General features: G+C 42.3%; 1 protein-coding gene across 3 annotated transcripts in view; it reads right to left on the bottom strand.

The window, feature by feature from the left end:
• The window catches only part of LPIN1 (lipin 1), a 191,052-nt gene that overhangs the window by 173,687 nt on the left and 563 nt on the right, over positions 1-16,802 (bottom strand). The window lies entirely within an intron of this gene.

The raw sequence follows: 16,802 nt of genomic DNA, 5'->3' as shown, positions 1-16,802 counted from the left end.
TGTGTTTTATTTATTTTTTTGGACCTTTGGCCCGTCACTCCGCCTCAGGCCAATGAGAGGTGTGGGGGGCGGGCCAAGGGGGTGGTGTGAGTGTGTGAGGCCAATGAGAGGTGTGCGGGGGCGGGCGGGCCAAGGGACCAATGAGATTGCCGCTAGGGACACCGGACATCCAGCAGGCAGGCATGCATGCATGCAGGCAGGCAGGCAAACATACAGTGCTTTCACTAATATAGTATAAGATGGGTGGACAAAACTGTGTGTGGCTAAGTACAGTACTGTCGATCTGTGTGTGATAATTTTGCTCCCATTCATTTCTGTGTATTGTACATGATAAATTGTTTCCTGTTTCAAAGCTTTAGCAAGACTGGAGAGAAACTCAAATCCAACCATAACTAGACAATATAGCACTCACAATTGTTAGTTGAATAATAACATACAGTTTCACTGGAGAACATGAGTGGCCACTTGGTGTCACTATTCTTTCAAATATAGAAGTAAAAAACTGCAAGGAAGGAAACCATTTTCATGTTTACATTAATCTATACCAGAAGTGGGCAACCTATTTTTCAATGTAGCCACAGGTGTGGCAAATGAGAAGTGAAAATCGCCACACCATGTAAAAATTGAGAAATTAGGTTGCCCAATTGAACATTTAAAACAACACACACCGTTTGTCTGCTTCACTCACCTCAGCACTATCACCTGTTGCTGCGTCACTCACCTCAACACTATCACCTGCTGCTGCTTCACTAACCGCAACACAATCACCTGCTGCTACTTCACTCCCTCAGCACTATCACCTGCTGCTGCGTCACTCACCTCAACTGTACCACACAGCCACGTAATGCCTAAAATGCATGTTCCTTTTTCAATTTACTATTCTCCCATATTTTTGTAATTGCAGATTTTCTCCTATGATTTGGCCCCAAATTAATAATGGTGAGTAAAAAAAGTGACAAACTCTTCACCGTAATGTGTAAAGCAAATAAAAAATACCAATTGTGGGCACATTTGCATGTCACAGACAGGTCTGCTACCCTGTCTTTCACCATTACAGCTCAACCCCGTTATAAAGCGATCCGTTACAACGCGAATCCGCTTATAACGCGATGCAAGCGTGGCTCCCAATTTTCGTATTTATAAATACTTTAACGATTATTGGTGTCTTAAATACTTTATTGTAAAATGCATACAATTGTACATTATTTCTAACACAATCCGCTTATATCGTGATGTCATTCTTTGGACCTCAAGCACAGCGTTATAAGGGGTTGAGCTGTATCTCTTAGCATATAGTGATTCCACGGCTGCCAGGGATTCTGGGTAATGACATTCAAATGAACGCAGTGCGTCACCATTTGCTTCATTTTTGCTGCATTTAAACATTTTACATAATATATTTCACATTATTGTTTCACACCATTTGTTTATTCACAACAAACTCACACAAGCATAAGAGACCTGTGACGTCTACAGATGTAGCAGACATCATTGCTCCCACTGATAACACAACATACCGGGTTATAACGCAGAATATCACAGTTTCCATAGGATTCAGTGGCAGTGAGAAAGCAAAATGTCACAGATAATCCCTCCATTAAGATTCAGCGGGAGCAATAATCAATAATCTTCTTCTGTATGAAGACGTCTTATGTTGGTCCGTTGGAAGGTATCAAAACCTACAACAAATTTACACAGCACCAGGGCCAATATAGCTACTAGAAATTTGAACTACTTAATACAGAGCTGTCAAGGGTCCCCACTCCAGGGCATAATTAAAGTTTGATGTATAGTAATGTATACAAATTATACATTGTTATACATAAATATTTATTACATTTATGTAATAATTATTAATTAAATAGGAATCATTCTCTTGGCTATTTATTATAAAATTAATTATTGTTTGCATACAATGTATTTTTTGTTATATTCTATGACATTGTGGATTATTCTTTCAATTACATATTTCTAAAATATATATTGAATATATATCACATAATGATCTCTTTGTTTTTTAGTGACTGTATCATGATCGCTCTCAAGTCAGAAAATTTTCATTTACACATCCATCAAATTTTATATGTTTGTCAACACACAAATGCAGTGGCCGTTATTCGAACATTTCACGGGTTGTATCCCTTTGCACACCCGGTCATGGTGCGTTATTTCTTGAAAATTTCCCACGTAAAGACACGAGTTTACTGGTGCTTTGATCGAGTGCAGAAAATTGCATTTTAGCATTGTCTGCAATACCGTCGAGAAACTGAAGTGGGCGAACGCAAGCTGTTATCTTAAAAATCTAATTGCAATGCAACCTATCTTTTATTCCCATACAGTACTTCGGGTGTGTGTAATTGTAATTTAAAGATTTAAAATATGAAGACACACAACAAAAGTATTTCTAACGAATTAAATGTTTTATTTGTACAGGATGATAAAGTTAAAATGAAAAAAAATTTCATCTCTTGTTTCAGGAATCATGGATATCATAAGTATTTTTCCAAGAGCAAATTGTCACCCGTATTGTTAAATACATTAGATATGATTTGCCATCTGGTGGTCACCGCTTCTTCCTGGACAATGACCCTAAACATACCGCCTCTTCTAAATTTATTCTTGCGAGTGGGATCAACTGGGTTAAGACGCCACCGGAGTAAGTGTAAGGAATCGGGGAACACCTCCCTTGCGGCGTGTTCCCTCCTTACCTCCTTCTGCACAGCATCCCGTTGCAAGAGATCAGAGAGCGTGTCCCCAGCGGTGTGCTTCCTCCTTGCCTCCTGCTGTTCAGCCTCCCACGTACCTTACAGAGCACGCACGCCCATGGAGGGCTTTCAAGATTCCCATGGAGCTTGGCTCCGCCTCTCCACTTGTGCCGCCCCACGTCGCGCACCCATGACGCGCGTGCCCCGCTCCCAAGCTGTGCGTCAACTCTAATTGTATAACCCTCACCTGTCTCCAGCGTCTCAAAGCCTATCCCTGCCTCTGCAGAGGCTGCTCCTCCGCTCCACCCCTTCTCTCATTGGAATCCTGTTGCTATATATGCTCAGCTCTGTCACTTCCTCTTTGGCTGAGCATAGTTATTGGTAGCCTTGTGTTCCCACATCTCTATTCCTGACTCGTTTCTCTCTGTCTACTAATCTTGTTGCTGCTTGCCTCCCTGTGTACTGACCCAGCTAGACTTTGGACCATTCTCTGGATCACCGACCCCGGCTTGCCTCTGACCTTCCGCTCTTCTCCATCCCTGACCATGGCAAACTGACTATCTTCTGGCTCCAACCCTAGACCATGGCACTTCAGACTCTGACTACTCTCCTGGCACCTACCTATGACCTCTACAAGTATCAAGGCTAACCCACTCTCTCCAACCCAGATCCGGCAAGCTTGACTATCCACCCTCCAGGCGTGCCTCCACTGCTGTGGGTGCGCAGTTCTATACTTTCCCACCTCAGTGCCAGGTTCCAGCCTTGTTCGTGGAGAGCGCAAGCGTTACAGTAAGTGCTCCAGTGTACAGTAACTGTTTCTCATTGGTTTAAACTGTTTTTATCTGTTCAACTAATTCGCCATTTTTTTCCCACTCCCATTCCAGATCATCAGATTTGAACCACATAGAACTCGTGTGGCATGCACTGAAGGATCATATAAGAAAGGTTGTTAAACCATCCAACAAGGAGGAATTAATAAAAGGAATAAAGAGTTTCTGGAACGAGATACTCACCGTACAAAAATGCAACAACTATATTGACATTTTAGCAGCATTTTGCCCATTCTTTTAGAGCGTAATGGGCATGCCACCAGCATGTAGTATGGTACTGTATTGTACTGTACTGTAGTATGGTAGGTACAGTAAGTATGCTATAGGTAAGTATGGTACTGACAATAACCTGTTTTAATATTAGCCTTACTATATATTAAAGGTAATTGAACGTTAACCATTTTAAGTCGGCGCGTACTCTCCACTCTGTATATATTATACAGTATACAGTATATACAATATTTGTATTATACATGTGTGTATTACCTATTATTTCTAAAAATTCATTATAGTTTACAGGTGTGGTAAGTTATAGTTTATGCGTTTTGTGTGGCTATCAGTTGTGTTAAACAGTCAAGGACTTCAATTCACTAATCATGCAGCAATTTTTCTTTCTTCCTCAGGAGATGCTGCATTACTAGGGAAGGGGGGGAATGTCCAAGCTTATTGTACTGCGTTAATAAAAACAGTCAATAGTTTGTCCTAATAGTTTGTCCTCTCTCAATGACAAAATAAACCCACAGTCGTTTACACCGGGTGAGGTGACTCAGCTAAACCCCATGGAATTAAAAATCACAATAGCTAAAGCCTGAAACATTATGTGTCTTTGTGTGTGAATGTGGCGGGAGGGGAAGGTGCAACTAAATTAGTCTGTCTTTGTCTAATGATGTCCACCTCTCCGTTTTAAGTGGGAGATCAAGTTTGACTGGCTGCAAAAAATATCCGACTGAAACTGCCCTCCTCCAAACTCAAGCCCAAGTTCATTGGGGAAAAAAAAAACATATACCCTAGTGCATGAAATGATACCATAAATAGGAACCACTGTTCCCTAGAGGTTAATTGTATTCCAAAAATGCCCGTGTATCATTTCAAAAGAATTTATTCTAAAAAGACAATAATAAAAACAATCAAAAAATATACTCATCGAGTATATCCAAGCTGGGTGCAAGCTTGACCACAGAAAAATATATATAAAAAAACAAAAACAATAACCTACAGATGAGCCAATGAGTATTCTAAAACTTGCCTTAAACTTGCCTTAAACTAGCCAGGTACATGCTGGGTACATTTCAGTGACATTTCTGCAGAGGCTAATGGCCCATTGGATTAACACAGCAGGGGTTCCTGGCAGTCCCATTCAATTTGAATGGGACTGCCAGGGACCCCCGCTGTTAATCCGATGGGCCATTAGTCTGTCTGCAGAAATGTGTGAAATGTTGCAGCATGTGCCCAGCATGTACCTGGGTCTTTTTGGAGATTGCCCCAGGTTTGTTTTAGAATAATCGTCGGCACTACAGTAGCGTGGATCTTTGCAACAGCAGTAGCTCTCTTAGAGTATCATCAGATGAATATCTTTCCAAAGGCTAAATACTGCTGTATAGCAAAAATGCAGGCAGGCTTATAGTAGATTTAAAACAAACCTTTGTATGTAGTTGTTCAAATAGACATACTAATTGCATATTTACTGGTTAAACATACCACCCCTGACTTGAAAAATGTTGCTGTAATGCACGTAATATTGCCCTTGTCTTATACAGAGAGGGCTTTAAATAGTGTTTTAGATTTTTATTGCCTCTTATTAATAAGTAATGTTTCTTCACAGCCAAAACAAAGTTGCAAGTCAAGTACAGAGCACTGTTTTGGTAACAAAAATTGTATGCAATATACCACTTGATAGAGGTGTGAGAATATGTATCCTCAGATTAATAATTCAATTTTGTCCATCTGTTGTGCTTTTTGTTGATATTTTGTAACCACATCTAATGGTACTGTACTGGGATAAAATTGTGCTCACTGAATTCTTCAGCTTTGTGAGTTCAAAAGAATTTTCCAGGTTCGCAGGGAAATGCTGCAGTTTGAAGTATAATTACTTAGTTACTCCTTTGTCCGGACAAATTAAATAGTGTGTTACAGGGTTGGATAATGCAAACAAAAATAAACCTGGCGCAAATAAAGGCCAAAAAGGCAAGTCCTGTAATCCTCAGTAAAACTGCACGGATGCTTTCAAGCCATGGAACGAGAAGAAAGACAAACAAGAGAAATCATAGCGTAACACTGCTGGGTAATGACAGTCTATGCTATACCACAAAACATTAAACGTTAAACAAACTCCTAGTGACAAAGCTAAAACGTATTTATTAAAATACATATAATGAACTATGCCATTAACATTGGCTGCAAGGGGTTAATAATGGATTGGATAATGGACACACATGTATATTCCTGCGCATATAGTCCTGTACTGGCTGGGTAAAGGGAAATGGAGAAATCAAAGTAAAATACTCACAGACCTCAAAAAGGTGACTTCTTTCACACAGCTCCCGGCTCTCCCACAGTATAGTTGTACTCCTCCTTGGCTGTATGGTCCCGCAGGTGCTGTGATGGTGCCGCGAGTGCATCCAGCCTGAGCCTCCACGTCTCTCTGCACAGCCACCGACGTGTTCCCGCACGGTGCTGTTGTGGTGCTGTGAATGCTGCAACTCGCCTATGACCCCCACTTTTCTCCACTCAACCGCCGGAGTGCTCCCGCAGGGTGTTTTAATTCTGTTGCGGACACTGTTACTCGCCTGCAGCCTTCATGTCCCTCCACATAGGCATTGGACCGCTCCCACATGTACAGCGACTTGTCTGCGACCCCCACGTCTCTCATATTACATATTATATATACACACAACAATCCCACAAGAAAGTCTCTTATCTGTTTCTGTTGTTGTTGCTGTAGGGGAAGGCCTCTCTGTTCTCCTGGGTCAGCATCCTTGTGTGCTATGGCACTCTCTGTGTCCAGGTATAGAGGTCTTGTCCCCTTGTCTTGCTGCCAGCATACAGTCCTTCTGTGTTGTTAGGATTCGGCATCCCCTGCGTCCCCCACACAGAACATCCTCTACCTTCAGGGAGACCCTGGACGCACGGCGCAACCCTGCCTTACCGGCCTCCGCGGCTCCTCGTCCCGGCCGCCCTCGCGGGATCACCCCTCTCGGCGATTCCGCCACTATTCCCCCTCCTCGGCGCCGGGCGCGTTCCCTTCTCCCCGTACGCACGTGTGCAGTTTCCTCCGGCACGGGGCACGCTCACACACGCCTTACGGAGCGCGCGCACATGCACACTTTTCTTCCTGCCCCCCCAACCTCAGGCTCCGCCCCCGCATGCCGCACGGCCGTACTCACTGCAGTACTAGGATTCACCTGGATTGTAGTGGCTGCACCAATCAGGAGAGTCTCCCTGCAGTTTCTCCTGACCCGCCCCCACTCCTGATTGGACCTCCCTGTTTTATCTAGCTTCTCTGTCCTCTCAGTCCTCGCTCGACATTGTCTCTGCATGGATGATACTCTGTCTACTCTTGATGATTTCACAGGTTCTGACACGGCTTGTACGACTACCCCCTTTGGCTCCGACCTCAGCACTCCTCGGATTACGCACTCTCTGGCTCTCCTCGAACACGGCTTGGACTTCGACCTTCCTCCACTCTCCGCTCCCTGACCTTGGCATGACAATCACAATTCTACTTCTTCTCCCGGTACCGGCAAGTATTGTCTACCTTACTACATCTGGCCTGGCAACGCTTAATACCACACTCCGGACACGCTCCCTTTACTGCGGGGGCGTGTATTACCACTTCCCCCTTCAACTCAGGGGACGGGTCTGGTCTGCGGGCAGCACCGGCGTAACATGTGTGCATCAAGACATCATCTTTTCCTCAGGTCCGTCCAGTTGTGGGCTAAGGAAATCTCTGGTCTGTCCTCCTTCTCCTTATGTCAGTCCACTTGTGAGCTAAGGAATCACTCTTCTGTCTCTCACATGAGGCTTTTTACAGAGCCCTTCTTAGTCCAGGTGGAGTAAATATATAAAATGGGGGGAAGGGAGGAGGAGGGGAAGGCTCCCGCATCAGCTTCTAAGTGGCAAGCATAGTAATTAGCAGTGTAAAAAACCATGAGGTGCAAATAGGGACAAGGGACTAGGTGAATTAAACAAAAAGATACCCCAATGAATGCACTCAAAATGATAAAGTGGAATTGGTAAAAAACATTAAAAATACTGTTTATTATATATGATGAAAGTAAAAATATTTGTACAGAGGGATGTGGTAAATTGGTCCAAGACCACTCCCTAAAGACACACCAATAGAAACTTCCACATGAAGTCCATGTAGAAGAAAACCTAAGACAACACTAGTCTATGAAACGCCTAATAATGGATAGGCTATCTTGTCCAGGAATAAAATCCTAAGGAAATAGTTGTAATGATAAATGTCGCAATACTATCATCTAAAAAACTGATAAGGTATTATAATACCAAATATCAGCACTGGTACCAAAAGGGATAGACAGGCACAAAAAGTACATACCAGATTGGTAGACCTATGTTATAGAACTAATGTATCATAATAATAGGATAATACTTCGACGTATGGTCACTAAACATACACAGACCGGTGAAAAAACACTTATATACAGAGTCAAAACACAGCTCATAAAATAAAACCTGAGAGAATGGGATCCTATGACGGGCTAGCATAAAATATGCAATAGTTCAGCCCAGAGGCACGGTTCAAAGGACCGTATCCAGTTATAGCCTCCTAAAATAAGGTGAACCATAGATGTTGAGCAATAGTATGTATGATAAACAGCATATGTAGAAAAGTACACTGGGAACACCGTAATATGATATCTCTCAGGAAACAGACAGTGTCATTGAGTGGTCAATGCACCAGTAGCAAACACTTAATGCAATATAATCAAATGTAGATACTGTTAATCCACATGCTGGTGACAAATGAATACAGTAGTTGAAAATAGCCCAAAGCATATAGGATGTCCTGGGTCTAGGATAATAATCCAAAACGTCTACAGTATCTTCATCTGTGTTCTTCCGTCTTCTTTCTTGTTCTTCTGGGGTCTGCTGGGGGTCTTCTTACTGTCTGCTGCCACGCCCCGGTCCTCTTCTTCCTTCCGGAGGTCCGTCCTCCTCAGCGTCTGCCTTCAAAATGAGACGACATAGGCTTTTATAGGCTATGACATCACATTATCATCATATGGTTCCCACGGCCCTGATTGGGCCGTGAAAATCATGTGATTGTGGGGGAGAAAAAATAATTTTGATGACGTCATTTAAAGGCAATGACGTCAGCCAATCAGAATGGCTGTGCTTCAATTGCCTTTAAAACAACGTCATGAAAAGAAAGATGGCCGGCCTCACATGGTATGGTAGCCAATCAGAGCGTGGGAACTACATCCCTACTCTGATTGGCTCTAGTATACCATGTGACAGAGGCTTTGGGGAGAACGGATGTGACGTCATTCAAAGCCTGTCACATGGTACTAGAGCCAATCAGAGTTGGGGTGTATTTCCCATTCAGATTGGCTGGCGTCATTGCCTTTAAATGACGTCATCAAAATTAAGACCCCAGAAGACCACAGAAGAACAAGAAAGAAGACGGAAGAATACAAATGAAGATACTGTAGACGTTTTGGATTTTAAAAAAAGTCTTAGTTTATTTTGTTATGGTTTGATATTTTATGGGTTCCTGTTGCTGTGCGTGGATTGGTTGGAGAGCTTGGTGTTCAACGGGAGTCGGTGAGTGGGCCAGCTAATGGTAAGTAAACTAAAGAAATTTATTTTTTTGGAACTTTAACTGTTTTTTGTAATTTATTCTATGTGATACAATTTTTTTCCATTCTCATTTCTTGCCACTGCATGTATATATGTATGTATGTATGTATATCTCTATCGATATATACATACAGGGTAAGAAATCATTTGGTTGGAAATGCTTGTTTTGCACTATTTAAATGTATTTTGATATGCTGCTATTGTTAAATGTGTGTAATGTAATGTTTAATTAGATAGATGTAATTTTTGGTGTTCTATGGTGTACTTTAGGTAAGGGTGAGGCTTGCTTTGTTATAGTGGTTTTATTTTGGTACTACTATTTTGTCAGATGTTAACTTTTTTGGCGAATGGGTTTGTTTAACGATTAAAAGAGTTAATTGTGTAATTGATTTGGATGGTATTTTAATTGTTTTGGGATGTCATTAATTAATGGTAATTTATTTGGCTTGCCTTGCTTGGTTTAAATAGTATACTTGTTTGGATTTCATTGTATTTTCTTTTGAATATTTTATTGTTAACATTGATTGGTAGAGTGTACTTGGTGCACAGATTTTATGCATCATGTATACAATGTCAATTCAATCTTTTGATTGGCATTTGATGCTTTTGATTGCCACATGAGAATGATTTTATGAGGAAATAGGATTTTGTTTTACTGTGGCAGATATGGAGAACTGGTATTTTTATTTTTCATGTTTTACTAAACCCTTAAACATTTCTTTGTATATGGGTTATTCATGTGTGTGTGTATATATATATGAGAAGTCCGAGGAGACCTCAGGTGGTCTCCATACAGTAGGTATATATATATATATATATATATATATATATAGTTGCATGATGAAGCCACTGTACAAATGAATGGGTGAAGGGTGGGTTAACCCCTTAATTACCTTTGCGGTTATTATCCGATAAGGTGATTAAGGGGTTCATCGATATCACAATGTAATAGCAATGTATTGGCTATGTATTATATTGGCAACGGAGGACATGGATTTTGCTGTCGAGGGGGGCTTTATATTGATCAGGTCAGTAGATTTCTTTTATTATTCTTGATTTCTTTTATTATGATACTTAATGTGTTTAATAATGGTCAAATAATCTATTATCACTATCTGGATAATAGTTATTTTGCACATTATTGTACTGTATGTGTTGGGGGGGGGGGGATTGATGTATTTAATGTATAGGATATGTTTATTTATTTTTACATACAGGGTTGTTTCCTCAGGTCTGTGGGAGACCTACTGTATGGAGACCACCTGAGATCTCCTCGGACTTCTCACGGGTAAACGGCTGCCGGGTCCACGGGGGACACCTGCGGGGAAGAACCGGTGGCCCCACATCTGTGGGGGCACCGTAGGGACCACCCGAGGGCCCCCAGGCCCCGTGTAAAGCACCCGAGGCCCCTCAGACACCTGTGGGTCTGACCCGGGGCCCACCAGACAGCCGCAGGCCTACCCGTGGGGACCCCATTGTGGCCCATGGTGACCCGCTGAGACCACATGGTGGACCAAGGCGCATGGCGAGGACCACCCATAGGCCTCCAGACCCTGTTTGAAAGCAGGTGCTGGGCTACTGTAGGTCTGTGAGGTGACCCGTCAGGCCACCGGGGACTCCCGTGGGCCTGGGGTATTAACCCTGTATGTAAAATAATAAATCATGTATTTATGGGGGGGCACAGGGGGTGGGTTATATATGTAATAAATACAATGATGTTTATTGTGGGGCTGTGTATTGTTTTTATTATGAGTACTGGGGGTGAGGGAAGGGGGTATTGGTCCCAAGGGTATGTGGGTAGGCCTCCCGGCTGGGTAGTATGTGAGGGTGGTTAGGCCTCATGGGGTGGGGGGGTTGTGGGGGAGGGTATTTAGGCCTCCAGAGTGGTGGGTGAGGGTGGGTTAACCCCTTAATGACTGTAGCGGTTAATAACCGCTATGGTGATTAAGGGGTTAGGGGACATTACATTGGCTGTTTTTATTCTTGTTTGTGTTTTGCAGCATCGGAAGGTGCATGGACGGCTATGAAGATGAGGATGGCCTTCATCGTGGCAGCCGGACAAGGGTGAGTGCAATATGTATTTAATGTATTTATTGTTCTTTATGTATTTAAAATGGGCACATTCACTATTATCCATATGTGGATAATAGTAATTTTGCACATTACTGTACTGCACTGTATGTGTTAGGGGGGGGTGTATTTCTTGTAAAGTATTTGTGTTGTTGGATTTTTTTGGGGGGGCACACAATTGGTACTGCAGGCCTGTGGGGAACACCCGAGGGCCACCGCCGGCCTCTAGTACAGTATCATTGCTGTGCATCCCAAAAATTTAATATATGTAATGGCGGTATAGGGGTTGTTGGGGGCACAGGAGGTGTATGTGGTTTATTGCAATGTTTATTGCGGGCAATTGTCCCCAATAAACATGCTATTGTGCCTTAACCCCTTCATTGCCTTAGCGGCTATCCGCTATGGTAATGAAGCAGCATTAATGTATTTTAATAATATTGTGCGGGAGCAGGGGGTCCCCTGAGCTGAATCGCATTGATTTGTGGCTCAGGGACCCCCTGCTTCCCGAGTTACAGGCCCCAGTATGGGGCATCGGGGGCCAATGTTGCCGCCATCTTTATTGCGTCCAAGACGCGACGTGGGCTCTATAAAGATGGCGGTGACACTGGCACCCGATGACCCATACCGGGGCCTGTAACTCGGGAAGCAGGGGGTCCCTGATCCACAAATCAATGTGGTTCAGCTCAGGGGACCCCCTGCTCCCGTACACTATTATTAAAAATACATTAATGCTGCTTCATTACTATAGCAGATAGCCGCAAAGGTAAGGAATGATTGTTTATTGATATGGGTGTTACTCATAGTGTAGATGTGCAGAGGGTCTCCGGAGCTGAACCGCTTTGGTTTTAGGTCCGGGGACCCCCTGCTTCCCGAGATACAGGCCACTTTATGGGGTGCCGGTATCCCTCTGCTTTGTTTACATTCCGTGGTCACGTGATCGGGACATTTAAATGCAGAGGGATACCGGCACCTCATAAAGGGGCCTGTATCTCGGGAAGCAGGGGGTCCCCGGACCTGAAACCAATGCGGTTCAGCTCCGGAGACCCCCTGCACATCTACACTATGAGTAAAAATTGTTTAGAAAGATTTTTATTCTTGCCGATGTTTGCGCAGAGAGGGTGGAGGATCTCTCTCTGCTGACATCTCAGCAGGGGACGGCGTATCGCCAGGTTATCGGGAGACAGGCTGTCTCGCCACCGGCTACTCTGCGCTTTGCTTTCGCAGTGATTCACCAGGGATTCGGCCCTTCCTGAATTCTGCGAGGACAAGTCGCCAAAATCATGCCGATATTGAACCCCTGCCGAGAGCACTTTTTGGGCGCTTACTGCATGAGGCCCTAAGTCAGGCGTCAGAACCAAGTTTTGAGAATTGAACGTTGCGGTCTCAGCTAGGATCTTTAGCCAAAAAGAGGACCAGGAAGCCCGGGTATGTATCCTGGTCAGGGTAAGCCTTCCAAAGCAGGCACCATGCACCTATTTGAGCCTAGATTTCACCCACAGTAAGTGTGTATTTCATCTGTATTTTGTGTATTTATTGTGTGTACCCGAATAAACTTCAATTTGTTCTACTACCTTGTTTTCCCTAGTGAATGATCCCAGTATAAATTTGCAAAAAGTCCTGGTGTCCCGTGACACCAAGTAAGCAACATACTACTATTACTGTACATCCCAGCAATGAAAAACATAGATATTGTGTCTTTTCAGTATAAACACCACCTTATAAGAGTGTAAAGTACCGCCATGTGTCCCTGGTCCATCAGATACGGATCTTAAAAGGATATAGCAATTATGTCTTCACTGAATAGAAAACAGCCATTCTTGAAGCCTGGTTTAGATTATTCAAGTTACAAACCAACCAAACTCCATTTTGTCATGAGGATGTATAGTCATGGTTTGTCAAACTCCATATTCACATAAAATAATGTGCTAGTCCTGTCAAATATATATATGGGGAAATGGTATAAGTACTGATGTTTATTATCTCTGACTTGAATGTAGAAGCTTTCACTAGCTGATTATCTCACTTGATTAGCTGACAAGGGACATTCAAACGTTATCATACTGTACAACAACAACAGATGTGTTAGAAAGATTTCATGTTTGATCGAAATATAGTGCTGCTAAGACCAGTATGGGAATTCAGAGAAGGTGAAAATGAGAGTCGACATTTCTCAGATGTCAAATAACGATATTTAATATGGCATTCTTGTGTGAGCCTGACCTTTTTGGGGACAGTTCCCAAGAGAGCTATATTTACACTCTGCTACTGACTAAAACCGGCAAATAATGTTATCATTTGATGAGTGCTCATTTGCTTTTCCTCATTTCAGCAATATTTTAGTTGTGTTTAAAGTAAATTGTGTTATTATTTCAGTATCTCATTTGGTTGCACAGTTCCTATTAAATGTTCATTGTCAGTGGAAGTAATGAAATGAGAACTGTAGCAAAATCCCATGGGGACTCGAAATGAGCTTGGTACAGATGCAGCGACCGTTATCCAAACATTTCACGATTTGTGTTCCTGGGCATACCCAGGTCGTGCCGCATGATTTCTTCAAACTTTCCAGCATTAAGATGCGTGGATACTTTACTAGTGTTTTTACTAGTGCTGGCGCTGGCACATTGCTGGATTGGGATAGGTGTGACTGGTGTGATTGGCGACATTCACGGCAGCGTTCACGGAAGAATAACGAGTGAATGCCGCGTGGAATGCAGCAGAGTTCACGAAAACGGCTCCGTGAAATGTTCGTATAACGGCCGCTGCATCTGTAAATCCTGCCAATTGTTTCTCTGTCAATCAATACTATATATCTTAAAGGCACTAAAAGTTCAGAAAGAACTAGTATGAAACATACTGTACTAGTGAGGAAACCAGCAACCTTTACCTATTCAGATCCAAAGAGGCCGGCAACGTGAAGTAACCCATAAGGGAACAATTAGAAATACCTTTTCAGCTATATATTTTTATTGACAATATATACTGATTTCATTTTCTTTAATGGGGCTGAAAGGGAATACATATCCATCAAATCACATAAGTGTTTTGTCATTTACTCAGGCATTCACGCCTCCTCCTTGTACCTTACACCATCCGCCCACATTTTAGAAGAGTCATCAGTCTTTGTTCTATTAATACTGCTCTCCTTGGATTTCTTGACCAAAAATGTTGGCTGGGTGCATCACAAACCTATAAACTATTTTTCAAACTGAAGCAGGTTGCAGGCTTTATTAGGATAGCCCACACTCCCTTCATATGTATCAGGCAATTTAATTGGGGCCACATATGTCCTGAGTGAATAATATAGAGGTGAATAACTAACTAGTGTGTTGAAAAAATACTTGTAAATCTTTTAGATATTCCGTTCCAACACGATGTCAAGAACATGAAATGTAAGCTCTCTACTAGTCAGCCCAACCCCTTCATTATATGCCCTAAAGGCAATTGATTATTTTTGATGCTGTCATTGAACCTTATACGGTATATACTGCAATCATAGTATACACATCCCACAAGGTATTTGCAAACAAGTACATGTTATTAGGAATTTATTTAGAAAAAAAAGTCATTTTTTTTTTTTGCTAGAACTATGTTTCCATAGATATTGCCTGAACTCTTGCCCTAATGGCAAAACATAAGGGCCATGTTTTCTAAGCGGGGATTAGCCACAAGACACCTTATGGCCCATTGGCTTTAATGGGCTGTTAGTTGTCCCCCTGCAGTGTAGGAAGCCATAAGCTTAGCACCGCTTAGTAAATATGGCGTATGATGTGACAAGTCTTGCTTAATGTGGTTATGAAAGCTCCCTCTTTTTTTTCTCTCTCCAGACTCTCAATGTCTTCTCTTTCTCTCTATCCCTTCTCTTAATGCTAGTGAGAAGTGGGAGAATGCGATAACATTCAGGTAACAATGCATTCACTTCCATTCATTGCATGGGAGTTGATACATTGCAAACGCATCATTAGTCTGTAAACAAGGTAGACGAAAAGACGCTGTTTAGTGAAGAACTGCTTTATATGCATTAAGAAATCTGCACTGCCTTTCATGTTGTGCAACCTCTGCTCATGTAGCTGATGTACCTCTAAGGACCTTATTCTATATCATCTGAAGCGGCCGTTTCAGGACATTTTCGGGCAAAAATCCACATTCTAGTCAGTAGAGATTTTCAGATGAAAACTGCCCTAATGGCCACTTTGGGCAGTATAGAATCAACCCCTGAGCCTCCACATACAAAATTGAGTGAAACCACACGGTTCTGTACCAAACACTAAGGGGGTAATTCTTTATATGCCAAAGTAGCCGTGCGGTCAGTTACTGGCTTAATTTGTTACAGAAAATGCCCCGAATAGACTATTTTGACTATATAGAACAGGGGCGGCCAATTCCAGTCCTCAAGGGCGACCAACAGTTCAGGTTTTAAGGATATCTCTGCTTCAGCACAGGTCACGCAATCAGTGACTCAGTCATTTACTGCACCACTGATTGAGCCACCTGTGCTGAAGCAGGAAAATCCTTAAAACCTGACCTGTTGCTGTCTCTTGAGGACTAGTTAGACATCTGCCGCCACTCAGCACTGAGTCTTTAATTTTCCACCAACTCAGCCACCTTTCGAAAAGTGGTTACGTGGTTGTGACGAGTCTTCCATATTTTTAAAATCTTACCTTTGGAATGTATATTAACTTGGTTGTATTTTTCTCACCATACAGGTATAACATGACTTTAATGAGACAGATTAGTAGTGTGGAAATCCATATTTTTTTATTTTAGTAAATAGGTCACGTTTAAAGAGTTAAGTCAAATGTATATTGTTTGTTACTGCAACACTTCATACTTTTTATTTTTGAGGGAATAAGTTTGTTGGGACTGCAGAGAACAAGGGGGAAAAAACATTCCATGTCAATTTTTCTCCAAATATGCATTTCTGTATGTATACAATTTCTAATACAGTAGATTCATAGGAATACACTGCAACCTATCCCTGCACTCAGAGGGTTAACAAAACCCACAATCACACTGACCTTGGCTCAACCCTCTTCTGCTCAATGGTGCCTTTATCATGGGGTATAGGCTTATATTTTTACTCCATAGGATCACATAAAACCAGAGTTATTCTGTAGCCAAATCATAACAACAAACAGACGCTTATGAATTGTAAGAGCAGAATTCGTACTTATATTACTTCCAAGCAGATCAGGAGTTTACTCTGAAATTTTGTAAAGATTTAGTCAGCTTTAGTACTTGTAACCATTTGAGAGTTTTTCTGCAAGACATCAATGAGTTGTGGTCTCCCTAAATCAGGTGTATCAGCTACCAACAGTATCTGCAAACCCAGCATGGAGGGATTTTACCTTTTTACCAGCAAAACTCAAATTCA

This window comes from Ascaphus truei, chromosome 4, assembly GCF_040206685.1.
Source record: "Ascaphus truei isolate aAscTru1 chromosome 4, aAscTru1.hap1, whole genome shotgun sequence".
NCBI lineage: Eukaryota > Metazoa > Chordata > Amphibia > Anura > Ascaphidae > Ascaphus > Ascaphus truei.
The sequence above is the reverse complement of the archived record's forward strand: the minus strand, read 5'-3'. Positions and strand labels throughout refer to the sequence as shown.